Source organism: Pelophylax lessonae (genome assembly GCF_965119305.1).
Source record: "Pelophylax lessonae genome assembly, chromosome: 9".
NCBI lineage: Eukaryota > Metazoa > Chordata > Amphibia > Anura > Ranidae > Pelophylax > Pelophylax lessonae.
This window is the reverse complement of record NC_138776.1, coordinates 12554783-12573060: the sequence shown is the minus strand read 5'-3', so window position 1 is coordinate 12573060 and position 18278 is coordinate 12554783.

The window sequence follows — 18278 nt, the reverse complement described above, 5'->3', positions numbered from 1 at the left end:
CCCTTACATATTTTATTCTATCTTTTCATGTGACAACATTGAAGAAATGACACTTTGCTACAATGTAAAGTAGTGAGTGTACAGCTTGTATAACAGTGTAAATTTGCTGTCCCCTCAAAATAACTCAACACAGCCATTAATGTCTAAACCGCTGGCAACAAAAGTGAGTACACCCCTGAGTGAAAATGTCCAAATCGGGCCCAAAGTGTCAATATTCTATGTAGCCACCATTATTTTCTAAGAACATCCCTGGGTACCTTCTCTGGCAAGAAGGAGGGCTTAGGAATACAATGAATCCTGTCTATGGCCAGGTCCGCCATAGGGACCTCAGGTAGCAGTGTGGTAAAAATATCCAAGGTGTATTTGCGCAAGTCTGCTGGTTGAACGCTTTCGGGAACGCTTCTGATCTTTAAATTATTGCGCCTGGAGCGGTCCTCCAGGTCTGCTAATTTTTTTTTTAAATCTTTTTATTATTTGTAGCATAAACAACAACACACAAACAGTTGGTGCAAAAGAGTCAGCAACAGCCCGCTACCGGCGACCGGCAGCAGGGATAACAATCTGGAACTTGGGGTGCCCATGCAGGGGCGGATCAATAAGACATAGAGATATGAGCACATATCAGTAAACCATATCAGTCACAGACAACAATCGGGGCGGCAGCCCATCCAATACCAAGATGTGTCTAGATGACCCCCGGACCTCCCCCTCCCAGACACTCTGCAAGCAGCTGTACCGAAAGGTCTGCTAATTTTGCCTTCATCCAAATCGTCCGTTTTCTCCTCATGCGCATCTACCAGATCATTGATTGTCCCTGCAATTCTGCAAATTCCCCCATCTTGCTCCCTACATGATCAATCCTGGTTCCCAAGGAGTGAACTTCTTCTCTGAATTGCCTGGTTAAAAGCAAGATATCTGAGTGAATGGTGCTGCGGAGAGACACAAGCATGTCCTTCATGGTAGTCCCTATCAGTGGCTGATCAGTGGCAGGGAAAGCAAGTATTGACTCAGGCAGCTCTCTAGTTACATTCAGTAAATCTGTGCTTGAATAGGACTCACCATGAGGAGGGGTCAGGACTTCCAAGCCGAGGTTTGGACTTCACCGGGCTCCTGCTCTGTGGCGTGGATGTTTCCTGCCTGGTAGAAGGTGCAGGGGAGCCCCGAGGCGTTTCCCCCCCCCCCGCCGGGGGAGTCAGAGCTGCTGTGATTCGCCCCGCGTGAGCGGGATGGACCGGCGCCATCTTGCCCGTCTCCGCTGGTCGCCTGGAAGAAGAAGGCCGTCAACTTCTGCGGGCGGGTACTGTCTTTCCTGCACTGGGACATGGTGCCCTGATGTTTGGGGATGCAGCGGAGGTAAGATTCGGAGTAATCCGGTGCCGCAATCCGTTGCTTGGGACCGTTAAAACCCGCGGTGTGGAGGAGCTCTCAAACTAAGCTTCCATCCGCTGTGCGCGCCAGCCACGCCCCGCCACCATTATTTTCCAGCTCTGCCTTAACCCTCTTGTGCATGGAGTTTACCAGAACTTCACAGGTTGCCACTGGAGTCCTCTTCCACTCCTCCATGACAACATCACAAAGCTGGTGGATGTTAGAGACCTTGCACTCCTCCACCTTCCGTTTGAGGATGCCCCACAGATGCTTAATAGGGTTTAGGTATGGAGACATGCTTGGCCAGTCCATCACATTTACCCTCAGCTTCTTTAGGTGAGGCCTGTTCTGAGTGGAACCTGTCCTGTTAAACCGCTGTATGGTCTTAGCCACCGTGCTGCAGCTCAGTTTCAGGGTCTTGGCAATCTTCTTATAGCCTAGGCCATCTTTATGTAGCGCAACAATTCTTTTTTTGAGATCCTCAGAGAGTTCTTTGCCATGAGGTGCCATGTTGAACTTCCAGTGACCAGTATGAGATAGTGAGAGCGATAACACCAAATTTACCACACCTGCTCCCCATTCACACCTGAAACTTTGTAAAACTAACGAGTCACATGACATCAGAGAGGGCTTTATTTCTGTAAATATTTTATTCTATCTTTTCATGTGACAACATTGAAGAAATGACACTTTGCTACAATGTAAAGTAGTGAGTGTACAGCTTGTATAACAGTGTAAATTTGCTGTCCCCTCAAAATAACACAACACACAGCCATTAATGTCTAAACCGCTGGCAACAAAAGTGAGTACACTGCTAAGTGAAAATGTCCAAATTGGGCCCAAAGTGTCAATAATTTGTGTAGCCACCATTATTTTCCAGCACTGCCTTAACCCTCTTGGGCATGGAGATCACCAGAGCTTCACAGGTTGCCACTGGAGTCCTCTTCCACTCCTCCATGATGACATCACGGAGCTGGTGGATGTTATAGACCTTGCACTCCTCCACCTTCCATTTGAGGATGCCCCACAGATGCAGATGCAACTGCTGTCCCCTCTTCTGTATCACAGGTGCTATTCCTTCTGCATCAGCAGGGGTTTTTTTTGTGGTGCAGCAGCACTAATTTTATTTAGGGCATAATTGCTATCCCCCCTTTTGTGTCATAGGTGCTATTCCTTCTGAATCAGCAGGGGTTTTCTTTTTTTTTGGCTTTATTACGTTTTTCTTTAAAAAAAAAAAAAACTATAATACAACGGTTTATAGTGCACCAAGTACAAAAGTATTGCAGTCCGCAGCGCTAGCTCTAGCACCAAAAGTATATATAAACACACCAATCAACCACATTAATTACTTATAAATGTTGCATCAAAATACCTGTCATATGTTACCATTAGAGTGTTAGTATAAAATATAAAGTGATTGTGCAAAAAAGGAGAAATTACCCCCATAAGCCCAATGTGTTCATAAATAATGTGAATTATAATAAAAAAAAAAATATAAAGTAATAATGTCCAGTGAGAACAGTCCAACAATAAATGTGTGTTGAATACTTTACTGATTTCCACCCGAATATACGCAATCTTCCTGCCAAAATGGCTAGATGCGTATGAATATATATCTTGGGTAAAGTGATGGTGACACCCTCCGTGCAGATGTATAGAGGAAATTCCCACTCACCAAACGATGTTGATCCCTCTTACCATTTGACAAGTGAGATCAAAGGAGGCTTTATTATTCTCCGTGACCTAGATGCAGATCTCTGGATTATCCTCCTGGTAGGATTCCTCCACAGGGTAGATAGTGCTTAGGATGGTTCCAAAGAGAAAAAACAAAAGCAAGCAGGCTCCTCATAATGTAATAATGTTTATCTTTATTGTTTTAAAAAAACATTCCTCGAAGGGCCGGGGCACAAACAGTTGATAAAATAAAAATTGGTGATAAGAAAAATTACTCCCGTGCGGTTTCTACACAGGGGGGCGGTTCAAAGCTGCACAGTCCAACAATGGTGTGCATTCCAGCGAGCCCCCAGAACGGGGCGACACGCATCCCAACTTGACGCATTTCGTCATCAGCATGACGTCTTCGGAAGCTGGAGGCATGACGCGTACTACTCATTCATATACTTATAACCATGCCCACAGCCCACTCCTTCCTATTTATCAAGCAGAACAGCCCACAGTGTAACAACGGAGTGCATTCCAGCTAGCACCCAGAACGGGGCAACGTGCGTCCCAACTTGGCGCATTTCATCATCAGCGTGACGTCTTCAAAAGCTGGAGGCATGAAGCCTACTACTCATTCATATACTTATAACCATGCACACAGCCCCCTCCTTCTTATTTATCAAGCAGAACAAATTGGGCAAATTTTCTTGCGCTATCTTGCCCCATAAAATATGATAAAGGAAATATGGCCACTGAGGACAGAGAAAAGGCGGAAGTGTTAAATAATTTCTTCTCTTCAGTCTTCACAAAAGAATCGGGGGGCTACACGAACCTTGCTTGTAAGGCCGAACTAAATAATACACCTCAGGAAGTGCCGCCATGGCTAACAGAAGATAGACTTAGAGCTAAACTAGAGAAACTTAACATAAATAAATCCCCGGGACCGGATGGCTTGCACCCGAGGGTTCTTAATGAGCTCAGCCAGGTGATTGCCAGACCATTATTCTTGATCTTTAAGGATAGTTTACAGACGGGTATGGTGCCAGCCTAACATCAGTAGTCTGCAAAATTTTGGAGGGGATGTTAAGGGACCACATACAAGACGTTAGTAATGAAAACGGTATTATAAGTAGTAATCAGCATGGATTCATGAAAAATCGTTCTTGCCAAACCAATCTATTAACCTTCTACGATGAAGTGAGCAGCCACCTAGATAAGGGAAAGCCTGTGGATGTGGTGTATCTGGACTTTGCAAAGGCCTTTGACACCGTTCCCCACAAACGCTTACTGTACAAACTAAGGAAGGTAGGTATGGACCATAAGGTGAGTACCTGGATAGAGAACTGGCTCCAGGGGAGAGTCCAGAGGGTGGTGATTAATGGGGAGTACTCGGATTGGGCGGGTGTGGAAAGTGGGGTCCCCCAGGGTTCTGTCCTGGGACCAATCCTGTTAAATTTATTCATAAATGATCTAGAGGAGGGGATATCTAGTACAATCTCAGTATTTGCAGATGATACTAAACTAGGCATGCCAATATCTTCTATGCAGGATGTGGAAACCTTGCAAGCGGACCTGAACAAAATAACGGGGTGGGCAACTACATGGCAGATGAGGTTTAATGTTGAAAAATGTAAAGTAATGCACCTGGGGGCCAGAAACCAGAAAGCAAGCTACTCACTAGGGGGGGAACCTCTGGGTGAGTCTAGGATGGAAAAGGACCTGGGGGTACTGGTAGACAACAAGCTTGGCAGTGGCATGCAATGCCAAGCCGCCGCAAGCAAAGCCAACAGAATACTGGGATGTATAAAAAAGGGGATTCACTCCAGAAATAAAGAGATTATTCTCCCACTCTACAAGACTCTGGTCCGGCCACATCTGGAGTATGCTGTCCAGTTCTGGGCACCGGTCCTCAGGAAGGATGTGCTGGAACTGGAGAAAGTCCAGAGAAGGGCAACAAAAATGATTAGGGGAATGGAGGACATCAGCTATGAGGAAAGGCTACAAGCACTGAACCTATTCTCTCTGGAGAAGAGACGATTGAGGGGGGATATGATATCAATGTACAAATACTGTACTGGCGACCCTAGCATAAGGAACAAACTATTCAGAGAAAGGAGATACAATAAGACACGTGGCCACTCACTAAAACTAGAGGAAAGGCGGTATAACCTTAAAGTGCGTAAGGGGTTCTTCACTGTAAGAGCAGTAAGGATGTGGAATTCTCTTCCACAAGCAGTCATATCAGCAGGGAGCATTTATAGTTTCAAAAAACTATTAGATGGGCACCTTAGAGACCACAACATACAGGGGTATACAATGTACAGTTAAAAGCAAACACACATCATAGGTTGAACTGGATGGACTGATGTCTTTTTTCAACCTCACTAACTATGTAACTATGTAACTATCTGACCAGTTATATTAATGGGACAAAAAAAAAAACCCACAGCGGGCCGGTGAGTCCCCATTGGGACCCCCATCTCATATATGGGAAAAATCCTAATTTAAGATTTTAGACACACCCGTAACTCCAATGTGTCAATGACAGACAAGAAACTAGCAGTCATGTTCCAAAAGCTGCAGCATACTGCCAAGTTTGCTCCAGTGATAAGGAGAGAGGGAATGATGAGGTCACTGACCGTATTCAGGTGCCTGAGAGAATTGAGGAGGAAAGTGAGGAGGAGGAGGAGGCACTACTCCAACAAGGCATGATGTCCTCCAGGGGCTGGCTTAAGGGCAGCCACCCTATTGCATCAGACAACAGAGCTCCACAGCTGCAGGGTGCTGCTTACTCCCTGTTGACTTCCAAAAGCTCATTGGGGGTGGGCTTTTTTCAACACATGTGCAGCAGACCGCAGCATTGCTGTGTGCAATCTATGTCTGAAGCAGATCAAGCATGGCCAGAACACCAGCCGTTGGGCACCACATGCTTGACAAGACATATGATGACCTGCCACGCAGTCCATTGGCAACAGCACCGGAAAGACAGACATCATAATAAAATGCAGATTTCTCCCTGCTCCTCATCTGGGATCTCTACCCCTACTATACTTCATGTCTTCTCAAAAACCTGCACTGAGAGGGATGATGGTATAGCAATGAGTGTCACAGATACTTGCACCCAATCTGCTAGCAGTACACCACCCGTTGATTTGACCAGCAGGCAAATTTCGCGAACCCAGTTGCTGAAATGTGAAAAAAAAATTCTGTCCCAGCCATCCACATGCTCAGAGTCAAAATGCTAGCTTGGCCAAATTGCTAGCACTACAATTGCTGCCTTTTCATCTGGTAGACTCTGCCCCCTTTTGTGAATTTGCGGAATGTGCTGTACCCCAGTGACAGGTTCCAAAAATAAATTTATTTTCAGGTAAGGCCATTCCAGCTCTGTACCATCGTGTAGAAAGCAATATTTTGGCCTCGTTGGACAGAGCGGTCAGCAGAAAGGTTCACATTCCTGCTGACTCATTGTCCAGCAGGCATGGACAGGGGCGTTACATTTTCTTCATGGCGCACTGGGTAACTCTGCTGCCAGCTGGGAAGGATGCAGGACAGGGTTCAGTGCTGGAGCTTGTTTTGCCACCATACCTCCAAAAATCTGGTGGTAATTCTGCCATAACTGTCTGCTCCATCCCCTCCTCTTCTTTTTCTTCTATGGAATCTTCTGCTGAATTGTCCTCTGAACCAGCAGTGCTCCCTAAGCGTTCAAGGGGCTACGCAAGCAGTCAGGTTAAAAGATGTCATGCAGTGCTTCAGTTGGTCTGTCTAGGGGTCATATTTTTTTAATTGGTCATGTATGTAAAGAAATTTAATTAAAAAGAAATGTCAGTATTGCTGCAGCAAGATCAATACATCGTACAGATGTGCCACTTTACAGGCAAACTAAAGGAGACCACTCAGGCACGATATTTAAAGGAACTTTTCATTTTTATTGTTTCACTTTAAGCATCCCTAAAATCACTGCTCTTGTAAAAACAATTGTTTTAAAAACATTTTTATGCTGTGATGCATGTCCCCCAGGGCAGTACCCGGGTCCTCATACACTTTTATGGCAATAACTTGCATATAAGTCTTTAAAATTAGGACTTTTGATCTTTCATGTCCCAAAGACTTTAATATAGTTCGAATGTTCGCTAGATCCTTTCCCTGTTCGAGATGTTCTGGTGCGAACCAAACCGGGGGGTGTTCGGCCCATCACTACTTGTCACAGTAGAAAAATGACTTTCCTCCTTTCATGCCTTTCAACACCTAAAGTTTTCACATAGTCACTAATCCAACAATAAACCATTGCTGTGATGTACAAGAGAATGATTAGAGATTGTCAGGCGGGAACACTGCTTTGACAAACACGGACTTTGAAAAGAACTGCGGGATAATACTTCGCTCCTCAATATATTAGTTCAAATTATTTCCTAGGAAGAGTCTGGATGTCATTAGTGCCAATACAAAGAGTGCAGACATTGGACTCTCCATCTCTGCTGAGGCTCAAAGGAAATTGCTATATGGAGAAGAATGTATATATTTGGGGATGCATAAAAGGCAGTATAAATTATTCCTAAAAATAGCACTGTTTTCTTGTGTTGGTGACTAGAGTTGACTGTTAGAACTGAACACTGAATACTGGTGTAGCATCCTCCTAGGTAGGTGCTAGTGAGAAAGCATAGTTTGAGCTCTGTCTGCTTACCAGAGGAGCTGCAGGTAAATCTATATTGTTCTCTGCCTACCAGAGAGCATGATCTGTTAGTGAGGTCTGCTCAGTGTGCTCAGGATGCAACTCATTCTGTCTAGAGAATGTTTCAGGCTGGTCCAATGGGGAGGCGTGTTAGACAGTGGGAGGAAACCTGACGAATGGGTGCATGGGCTTTTGATACAGTCCTGATGGTAGGCAAAAGAAAAGTTACCTCAGTGCATGTTGGGATACTGTATAAAAGCCAGGAGAACATCTGGATAGCGGAGTCCAGTTGGAGTCCAGTCCAGTCCCAGCAGCCTCCTCCTCTGTAGAGGTGCCATGTGGCCTCAGGGGGTTGTCTTGAGGGCCTGAAGAGTAGCAGTGAGGAACTAAACCCAGAGGTCCAGAGAAGCTGACTGAGAGGGGAGACAATAGAGCAGTGTTTCTCAACCTTTTTTCTGTCAAGGCACCCTTTAAAATTTTGCACAATCTCGAGGCACACTATTCTAAAATGTAAAAACCTAAATTGGTGGTTTTACAAACTGCAGTAGCATGCACACATGTGGGACATCCATTATTAGAGGTGATTTATTCTTAAAAATGCAATATACTTTTGCACACTGGTACTGACTAGCATTCCAGCTTTTCTCTTCTGCCCCAGTTTCTCGTTGGGGGTTTTTTTGATCTCTAGAGAAGCTGAAAAAGTATTTGTCTGCCTCCGTCCCTTTATATATGTGGGGGTTTTTTATATCAGATACGCTTTGGGAATCTCTCTGACCACCATTCCAAGCCTCAAAGCATGGAAAAACAAAGACAAATATCCCAATAAAGTCACCATACTACACTTGTCACAAAACTTTCCAAAACTTTTCTTCACCTACTCACTTTGGGTCTATAACCCAACACTAACAAATACACAACTATATGTGAATTGAATTCTATGTTAAATGTTTTTCAATAAATTTATTTTTATTTATATCCTTGCATTTTCACTTGCCCATAAAGTCCCACCCCTACTGCCCCAGTTTCTCTACCTGAATCAGCTAACGTGGCCACAGTGATGACAGAGGGGCAGGTAAGGGGCAAACAAGGGTGTTGTCAGGCGCCTGGCATCCTTCTGATCAACATACACCATCATTAGTTGTTGGGACACTAGCAGCTGTCCAACAAAATTCCCAAACTTGTAATGCTACACATTAAAGCTATGCGGCTTTGTGTAACAAAAAAGGCAGCATTGATCCACCCACTGGTTTTCTGACAATTTTTGGGCAATTTTTAAGCATTTTGCCAAGGCACCCCTGAAGAGTCTAGAAGGCACACCAGTGTGCCACGGCACCCTGGTTGAGAAGGTTGTCTGACGTTCTTGTGCACTGAGTACTGTTTTCCAGCTGGGTGTGGATCCATTCCTTCTTAGGCGCTCCTTGTGACCGCCGTACGTTTGTTGCCCTTGGGGGGCAGGATAACATTGGCAGAGGGGATATCCAAGGTTCACTAGGTTGTAGGGAGATCTATATTCCCTTACTTACAATAATATTAGTTTCATTTGGACTGGGTCACATCTATGCACCCCCTTCTCCTATCTTTTGGCATAATAGAGGTGGATCCTATGAATGAGGTACACGGGCTGGCTGCTTTGATATTCATCTCCATCCCCTCTCAATATATTGCTACAAGGACGTATGCACCTTACATCTTACTGTGCGGATTAGTGGGCTTTCTCCCCCATTTCTGCAAGGACGTACGCACCCCGCATCTTGCTGTGTGGATATCCAAGTGGTGATTGTATGGTTGTGTAAAAAAATGACAAGATGACTTGTCCCTGAAGAAGGAATTCTCTGTAAAAAATTCCGAAACATGTTGGATATACACACCAGTTTCAAGAGCCTCTGACCTGTATCCATCACCAGGATATGTAAATCAAATGTCCGTTGTCACTATGCTTCCCATTTTTTTATCTTATATGTGATTTGCAAAAGGTTTTTAAAACAGTCTAATAAATGTTAAATTTTACACACTTTTTCTATACGTCTTTTACTATATCTACTACTCCAACCTCATCCACTCAAATTCCCCAGGGACACTGGTTTTTGTTTCTTTGATTAATTAATTTGGGGAAGGGATATGAGGTTGGCTTGGCATATCCCTGTACCAACCCCCTATTTTTTCTGGTTGAGAAAGGCTGCAATAGAGGATCTGTCTTAGCAGTACAGTGAGTACAGGAACTTGTGTCAAGGGGCCTTACCTGAGGGGGGCCACCCCTGCTCATAGAAGAGTCAGTGTACGGGTGTCAGTGGGAAGAGGATTCTAGTGAGAGTGTCCTGACTCTTGAAGATAAGTTATCATCCATCAAGTCATCTTGTCAGGGAGCAACGAGAGCAAGAAACTTAAAAACTTGTGGCAGTGTGGATTAACAGCCTGGCTGTTCCAAATTCTTGAGGAAAGCTCTGAAGGTAGAAGTCCTCCACCAATGTGAATAGTTCAATTGGAGTATCCCAATATTCCCCTCTCCTATCCCAATCACAAATAAACAACAAAAAACCAACACCCCTAGACTGTTCATTTGTGATGAGCCAGCAGGAGCAAGGTGGGATCCAGGGACTATTGCCAAAGGTAATTGAGTGCTGGTAACCAGGGGAGCCCGTCAAGACAATACTCAGCAGTTCCTACGGGGACAATGATATACTGGAAATGGATGAACTTGTACTACATCTGCAGCAGTTGTTCTCAAGTGATTAACACTCCTTCGGGGAGATTCATAAATGATAAATAAAAAGCTTCTTTGGACATTATTTTTGGACTAGAAAACTTCAAATGCAACATATGAGAGATCAGTGGAGGCTTCCTTTACATCTCCTGCCCAAAACCACCTGAAATTGGAGATAGGGTTCAGCAAGGTTAAAAATGGCTCTGGAGCCTGAAGTTGGTCCAAATGCAGCAGAAGATCAGAAAACAGTCTGGGAGCTGCTGTGTGGCCAGAGATGCCCAGACCAGGTAGTTACAAGAAGCCGGTACACAGGTTGGGTCCCGAAACTTGCAGGTGCATACAAGAGAAAAACTGGACTATATTGGCCATATATACACAGCCATATAAAAACAATATATTTTTATTGTACAATTAATCTAAAATACCATACAATATACACTATTTTACCAAAAGTATTGGGACACCTGCCTTTAGACGTATATGAACTTTAATGGCATCCCAGGCTTAGTCCGTAGGGTTCAATATTGAGTTGGCCCACCTTTGCCGCTATAACAGCTTCAACTGCTCTAGGAAGTCTGTCCACAAGGTTTAGGAGTGTGTCTATGGGAATGTTTAGCCATACTTCCAGAAGCTCATTTGTAAGTTCAGGCGCTGATGTTTGACAAGAACGCCTGGCTCGCAGTCTCCGCTCTAATTCATCCCAAAGGTGTTCTATCGGGTTGAGGTCAGGACTCCGTTCAGGACAGTCAAGTTCCTCCACCCCAAACTCGCTCATCCAAACCATTATGAACCTTGCTTTGTGCACTGGTCCAAATCATTTGGTGGAGGAAGGATTATGGTGTGGGATTGTTTTTCAGGGGTTGGGCTTGGCCCCCTGGTTCCAATGAAGGGAACACTTAAGGCCTCGGCATACCAAGATATTTTGGACAATTTCATGCTGCCAACTTTGTGGGAACAGTTTGGGGATGTCCCCTTCCTGTTCCAACATGACTGCACACCAGTGCACAAAGCAAGGTCCATAAAGATATGGATGAGCGAGTTTGGGGTGCAGGAACTTGACTGGTCAAGACCAGGGTGAACTAAGGGGTTGTTGGTAAGAGGCAGCAAGGGTAGGAAGGGAGACATGAGGGAGCTTGAGTACCTCATTGACTCCCATAGCTTCAGGCTGTGCTGCATTAATAGGCTTAAGGCTTCTGTGGGAGCCATATAAGTGCCTGAAAGAGGGGCGCAATTAGGGAGCTCCAAAAAACGCCCATAAGGAGGGAACGTTAGATGAAGCATGAAGGAGATTCATTGAGATATCTGGGCGGCCAGAAAATATTTGGAGACTGTAGATCTCTTATTTTTAAATAGATTCTAATTTATCTGAAATTAAAATTTCAGAAGACGGCTTTATTTATTCTAATTCAGTGGTTCCCAACCTTCCTAATGCCACGACCCTTTAATACAGTTCCTCATGTTGTGGTGACCCCCAACCATAAAATTGTTTTAGTTGCTAGTGCTTCTTCATAACTGTCATTTTGCTACTGTTATGAATCGTAATGTAAATATCTGATATGCAGGATGTATTTTCATTGTTACAAATTGATGCAGGGGCTGCGGGCATGGTACAGGAGATGCAGGGGCTGCGGGCATGGTACAGGAGATGCAGGGGCTGCGGGCATGATGCAGGAGATGCAGGGGCTGCGGGCATGGTGCAGGAGATGCAGGGGTCACTGGCATGGTGCAGGAGATGTCCAAAAGAAGAATTGTGATGCTTGGCACCTTGCTCCTGCGCTCAGAACCTGGTTCTCGAATACCCTCTGTCACAGAACTTTCACTTGGCATCCCCAAATGGCTAAACCTTGCTGCCCTCTACGACCGGGGTGGTCAGCTTAACGCTGTAAACATAAACAAAAAAAAAGGGCACACCAGCCTAGCGCATTATCCTCAGTAGGCTTTTATTAATAAATAGTTGAAAAGTATCTACTCACAAACAAGTGCCTAGTAGGCTCTGAGGAAGAGGTACCACCTCGAAACGCGTTAGACGATATCCTGGACTTAGACAGTGGACTCCAACATTATGGACGTTGTCAGTCGGATTTAATATGCTGATTTACATCACTTGTTTGTGAGTAGATACTTTTCAACTATTTATTAATAAAAAGGATAATGCGCTAGGCTGGTGCGCCCTCTCTTTTTTGTTTATGTTTACTATGGTGCAGGAGATGCAGGGGCTTGCCGGCATGGTGCAAGAGATGCAGGGGCTGCGGGCATGGTGCAGGAGGTGCAGGGGCGAGGAGGCCCCATGCTGTTTTTTTTTTTTAATCTTGGCATGGGGTTCCCCTTGAAATCCATATTAAATGGGATTTGACTTATTTTTTTTTCTTTAGAAATTTCATTTATGCTGCAGCATGTATTATGCATGCTACAGATTCGCCACTTTACAGGCACATTAAGGGGACCCCCCCAGGCAATATATTTAAAGGAATTTTTCATTTTTATTGTTGCACTTGAGGCATAATTAAAATCACTGCTTGTCCCCCAGGTCAGTACCCGGACTCCCATACCCCTTTTATAGCCAATTACTTGCATATAAGCCTTCAAAATGGGCACTTTTAATTTTCCCCGTTCGGCTCACATAGACTTTAATGGGGTTTTCCATTTGGGGTAGAACATTTTGTTTGAGGTAGAACAGTTTGCAGCAGAACTCCCAAACAGGGGGTTGTTCGATCCATCTTTACCACCAAATAAAAGCCCAATTTGTCCTGAAAAAAAATACGTAGTATAATCCATCTGGATGCACAAAGTAGTTGTGATGATATGTACGGTTTTACTAACACTTGTCAAAGTTGCAAAATTGTGCTTAGGCATTAACATTTGTTTTACCCTTAGGCGGGAAGGAATTTAATAAGGAACACCCAAAACATGAAAATTTTTGTTTTTTCCACATGATTCTAGCAGAAAGATACTTTTAAAAAAAGGTATTTTACCAGATGGGTTTTAAATTATTTTGAATGTATGATATGGTGATGCTGTGGATCAGATAAAGCTTCTAAGTAGGATTCTAGAATGTGTCGGCAGATAAGAACCATTTGGCCCATCTAGTCTGCCCAATATATCTGAATCCTATGAATAGTCCCTGGCCCTATCTTGTATGAAGGATAGCCTTATGCCTATCCCATGCATGCTTAAACTCCTTCACTGTATTTGCAGCTACCACTTCTGCAGGAAGGTTATTCCATGCATCCACTACTCTCCACTGTTCAGCGATACTGAACATTTGCACGAGTACTTGTAATCATGCAAATGCTCCGATGCTTAATCCTCTACCTCCTGGCAGGGCCGCTGATAGGCCAGTACTCAACTTAGCAGCGTAGCAGGGGGGGGGGGGGGAGCCTGGGCAACCTCACAGATGATCAGTGCAGTGGTGGGGGAGTTACAAGCACCGATCTCCCTGTTTGCCTTTCAATGAAGCAGCTGACAGCTGGGTGAGGGAGAGGAGGAGAAGCAGCTGTCAGCTGCTTTATTGAAAGCTGTACAGGGAGATTGGTGCTTATACCTGCCCCACCACCGCACCAATCATCTCCCACTGTCCCCTGTGTCCTCTTCTGGCTCCCGGGGTCCTCCTTCAGCTCCCCGTGTCCTCCTCTGGCTCTCGTGTCCTCCAGCTCCCCAGCCCCTCCCCTGGCTCCTGGTGTCCTCCTCCGGCTCTCGGTGTCCTCCTCCGGCTCCCCGAGTCCTCCTCTGGCTCCCGGTGCCCTCCTCCAGCTCTCAGTGTCCTCCAGCTCCTCCTCTGGCTCTCGGTGTCCTCCAGCTCCCCGGCTCCTCATCTGGCTTCCGGTGTCCTCCTCCAGCTCTCTGGCTCCTCCTCTAGCTACCAGTGTCCTCCTCCTGGACCTCCTCCGGCTCCCCGGGTCCTCTGTGTGCTCCTCCCGCTCTCTGGGTCCTCCTCCGGACCCCCCCTTGTCCGTCCCAGATCCCAGCAGGATGGAGAGCGGGGGAAGGAGCCAAAATATATGTAATTTACCATCTCCTTCATTTTCAGAGTGATTAATGACTCTGTCCATCCATAACCGAGCATCGTAAGCTGTGTTTAGACTGCTTCAGTTTATGAATGAACAGGAGCCTCTGTCTTCTCTTCATTCATCTTCAGTGCAGCTGAGGCTGCAGAGAAAGGGACTGGGGAATCTGTTTCCTCAGTCCCTTTCCCTCTCTCAAAAGGGAGATGTCAGGGGTCTGTTTAGACCCCTGATATCTCACCAAACCACCCCCCAACAGGGCTGATAAAAAAAAACTAAATTGTAAATATTTAAAGGTTAAATTGTAAAAATAATAATAAAAAAAAAAAAATCACGGACACCATCCACCCACCACCCCTGCCAAAAAACAAAAAAAAATGACTATGATATATAAATTGTAAAAAATAATAAAAAAAAAATGAATTGTAAAAAATAAAATTGTAAAATAAAATAAAATAAAAAACGACTGACACGCCTCATCGGTGCCCATCAGTGCCACCTATCAGTGCCCATCAGTGCTGCATATTAGTGCCCATCAGTGCCACCTCATCATTGCTCATCAGTGCCACCTATCAGTGCTGCATATTAGTGGCTCCTCATCAGTGCCACCCCATCGGTTTCCCTTTGGTGCTGCCCCATTAGTGCCACCTATCAGTGCTGCATATTAGTGCCACCTCATCAGTGCCCTTCAGTGCCTCCTCATCAGTGCTCATCAGTGCTCATCAGTGCTGCGTATTAGTGTCTCCTCATCAGTGCCACCCCATCAGTGCCACCTATTAGAGCCCATCAGTGCTGCATATTAGTGCCACTGTCACATGACATTAAAAAAAGTATCGTAATCAGTATCGGCGAGTACTTGAAAAAAAGGACAGGACTTGTACTAGGTCTTAAAAAAGTGGTATCAGTGCAACCCTACTTCAAAGGATACATTTAATCAGCCATGTTGCTAGCACCTTTTCATGAGTCCTCAATAAAGTTGAAGTAAGTATATGTGAAAAAGATCAATGGAAAGGACAGATGTGCATCAGCTACCAGAGTTCTATGTTGATCATTTAGGACACCACTTTCTGCAATCGAAGAAGAAGAGAGTATGAAAGCCACTTTCTATAGAAAGTTGGAGTACACCACTTCCTTCCAAGATGATGCCGCTTCCATTTACTGGGATGAAGAACGCTGTTAAGGTCTATTGTTGAGCTCAACCATACAAAAACTATACGCCACCATTTTTTTTCTTTTTTCTTTGTTACTTTGTACTGTCGAATACATTCCTTTTCTTGGTCGCACATTGCTCTTCAAAATAAAATTGAAACAAGAAACCCTGTGTTTTAATTCCACTATTGCTGCAAAAATCGAAAACCTATTTAGATAGAAATAAAAAAAGAATTTACACACCTATACACCATATATAATGAAAAAAAAATTGTGCTATTAATATAAACTGAAGCTATTAAACGGTAAATGCTGCTTTGTAAAGTGTATATACACTCATATAACAATCCAACTGAAAGGACAAATGCATCTACTTATCGCCTATTGTGATTTACAAAGTATGTGTAACAAAGTAACATTTCTTGAAAATATTAAGTCATAAGAAATCAAATGAAAAAAATATAAATATAAAAAATATAATATAAAATAAATGTATTTGTATGTAGCTTTTAGATCACGTTGGCCATGGAATGTGTGTGCTATTATTTATAAATTTTCTTTTGGCCACTAAATACAATTAATGGTTCATAGTACTATCTAAAGAACTACACAATATATTTATGCTATATAAATAATATTGGGAGGGGAGGAGGAAGAGAGGAAAAAACATGAGGGACTTCATCTATCTTACTAACAGCTCAGTGTCTGCCACCCTTCTCTGCAATCCCTCCACTGGCCACCATCTCTCTGTGCCAATTCCTCCACTGGTCATCACCCCTCTCTGCCAATCCCTCCAGTGGTCACCACCTCTCTCTGCCTATCCCTCCACTGGCCACCATCTCTCTCTGCCAATCCCTCCAGTGGTCACCACACCTCTCTGCCAATCCTTCTACTGGCTATCGTCCCTCTCTGCCAATCCCTCCAGTGATCACCACCCCTCTCTGTCTATCCCTCCACTGGTCATCACCCTTCTCTGCCAATCCTTCTACTGGCCACCATCTCTTTCTGCCTAGCCCTCCACTGGCCACCATCTCTCTCTTCCAAATCCCACCACTGGCCACCACCCCTCTCTGCCAATCCCTCCACTCCTCTCTGCCAATCCCTCCACTGGTCACCACCCCTCTCTGCCAATCCTTATACTGGCCACCATTTCTCTCTGCTTAGCCCTCCACTGGCCACCATCTCTCTCCTCCAATCACTTCACTGATCATAAAAATGTGTGCAAAACTATCAGCGCAATAATATAAATAATAAACTATGAAAGATATATATTACGTGAACTCTAAGAATAAACTGACAGTGGTCAGCCGCAAACACTAATTGTGCTCCCACTACACAAAGCATAAATACAAAATCAGAAAATGTGCTGCGCTAGATCATATATAAGTACCAAATGAATATCAAAGCCTAAAAAAACAAAATTCAAATAATCCCATAAGTGTAAATCAAATGAGAAAAAAAGTCCATGTGCTAAAGTGATGCTGTATTCCCAAACGCAAACCACTTTCAGGAATGTGCTCCACCACCACAAATCCAAGCCTCTCACCTTAGTTTCTGATCCAGGAGTTACCCAGGGTCAGATACAGCAGTCCCCCACTGGGGTAATGAATGCTCAGCAGGATAACACAGGAACAATGTCCGGGATCCAGTGGCTCAAACACCCATACAAGAAGGACCAGGTGGGGAAGGAAATAAACACAAGAGATCTAATGCTCTCTGCTGCGTTAAGGTAAAAGCAATTTATTCCATAAAATCTACTTACAGGAACCAGCACTAAACTGTGCAAGTGTAACAGTGGTTACATAGTTACATAGTAGTTGAGGTTGAATAGAGACAATAGTCCATCCAGATCAACCTGTTTAGGCCCCCGTGGCTGTAATCATCTCTCATACCCCTTAATGCTCTGATCCTTGAGATGTACGTCCAAGAGTCTTTTGAAAGTAGCCATACTCCCCGCAGAAACCACCTCTTGTGGTAGAGAATTCCACAATCTTGTAGCCCTAACAGTAAAAAAAACCCTGCGTTGCCTGAGGTTAAAACGCCTCTCCTCTAATCGCATTGTATGTCCTCGAGTTCTCATGCAATCCTTGCGACTGAATAGCTTTTTTTCTATAATAGATTTTTATTATAGAATAAATTAAGCGATTGTAGACGCTCTTCATAATTAAGGACCTCCAAACCCCTAATTAGTTTAGTTGCCCTTCTCTGGACTCTCTCCAGCTCCAAAACATCCCTCCTGAGGACTGGTGACCAGAACTGGACAGAATACTCCAGATGCGGTCGGACCAAAGTTTTATAAAGTGGGAGGATTATAGTTTTATCTCTGGAATACATCCCTTTCTTTATGCATGCTAATATTCTGCCGGCTTTTGCAGCTGCCGCTTGACATTGCATGCTATTGCTTAGTCTATCCTCTACCAAGACTCCCAGGTCTTTCTCCATTCTTGACTCCCCCAAGGGTTCCCCCCCTAAAGTGTATTGTGCTTTTATGTTTTTAGTCCCCGAGTGCAAAACCTTACACTTCTCCACATTAAACCTAATTTGCCATGTCGTTGCCCACCATGTTATTTTGTTCAGGTCATTCTGTAGGATAGCTGCTTCATGCTGTGCAGTTATTGCCCTGCAGGTACACCACATCCACTGGTCTCCCCCTCACAGCTCACCTCCTCGTAGAATGTTAAGAGATTGGTTTGACACGAACGCCTTTTAGTAAACCCGTGTTGATTAC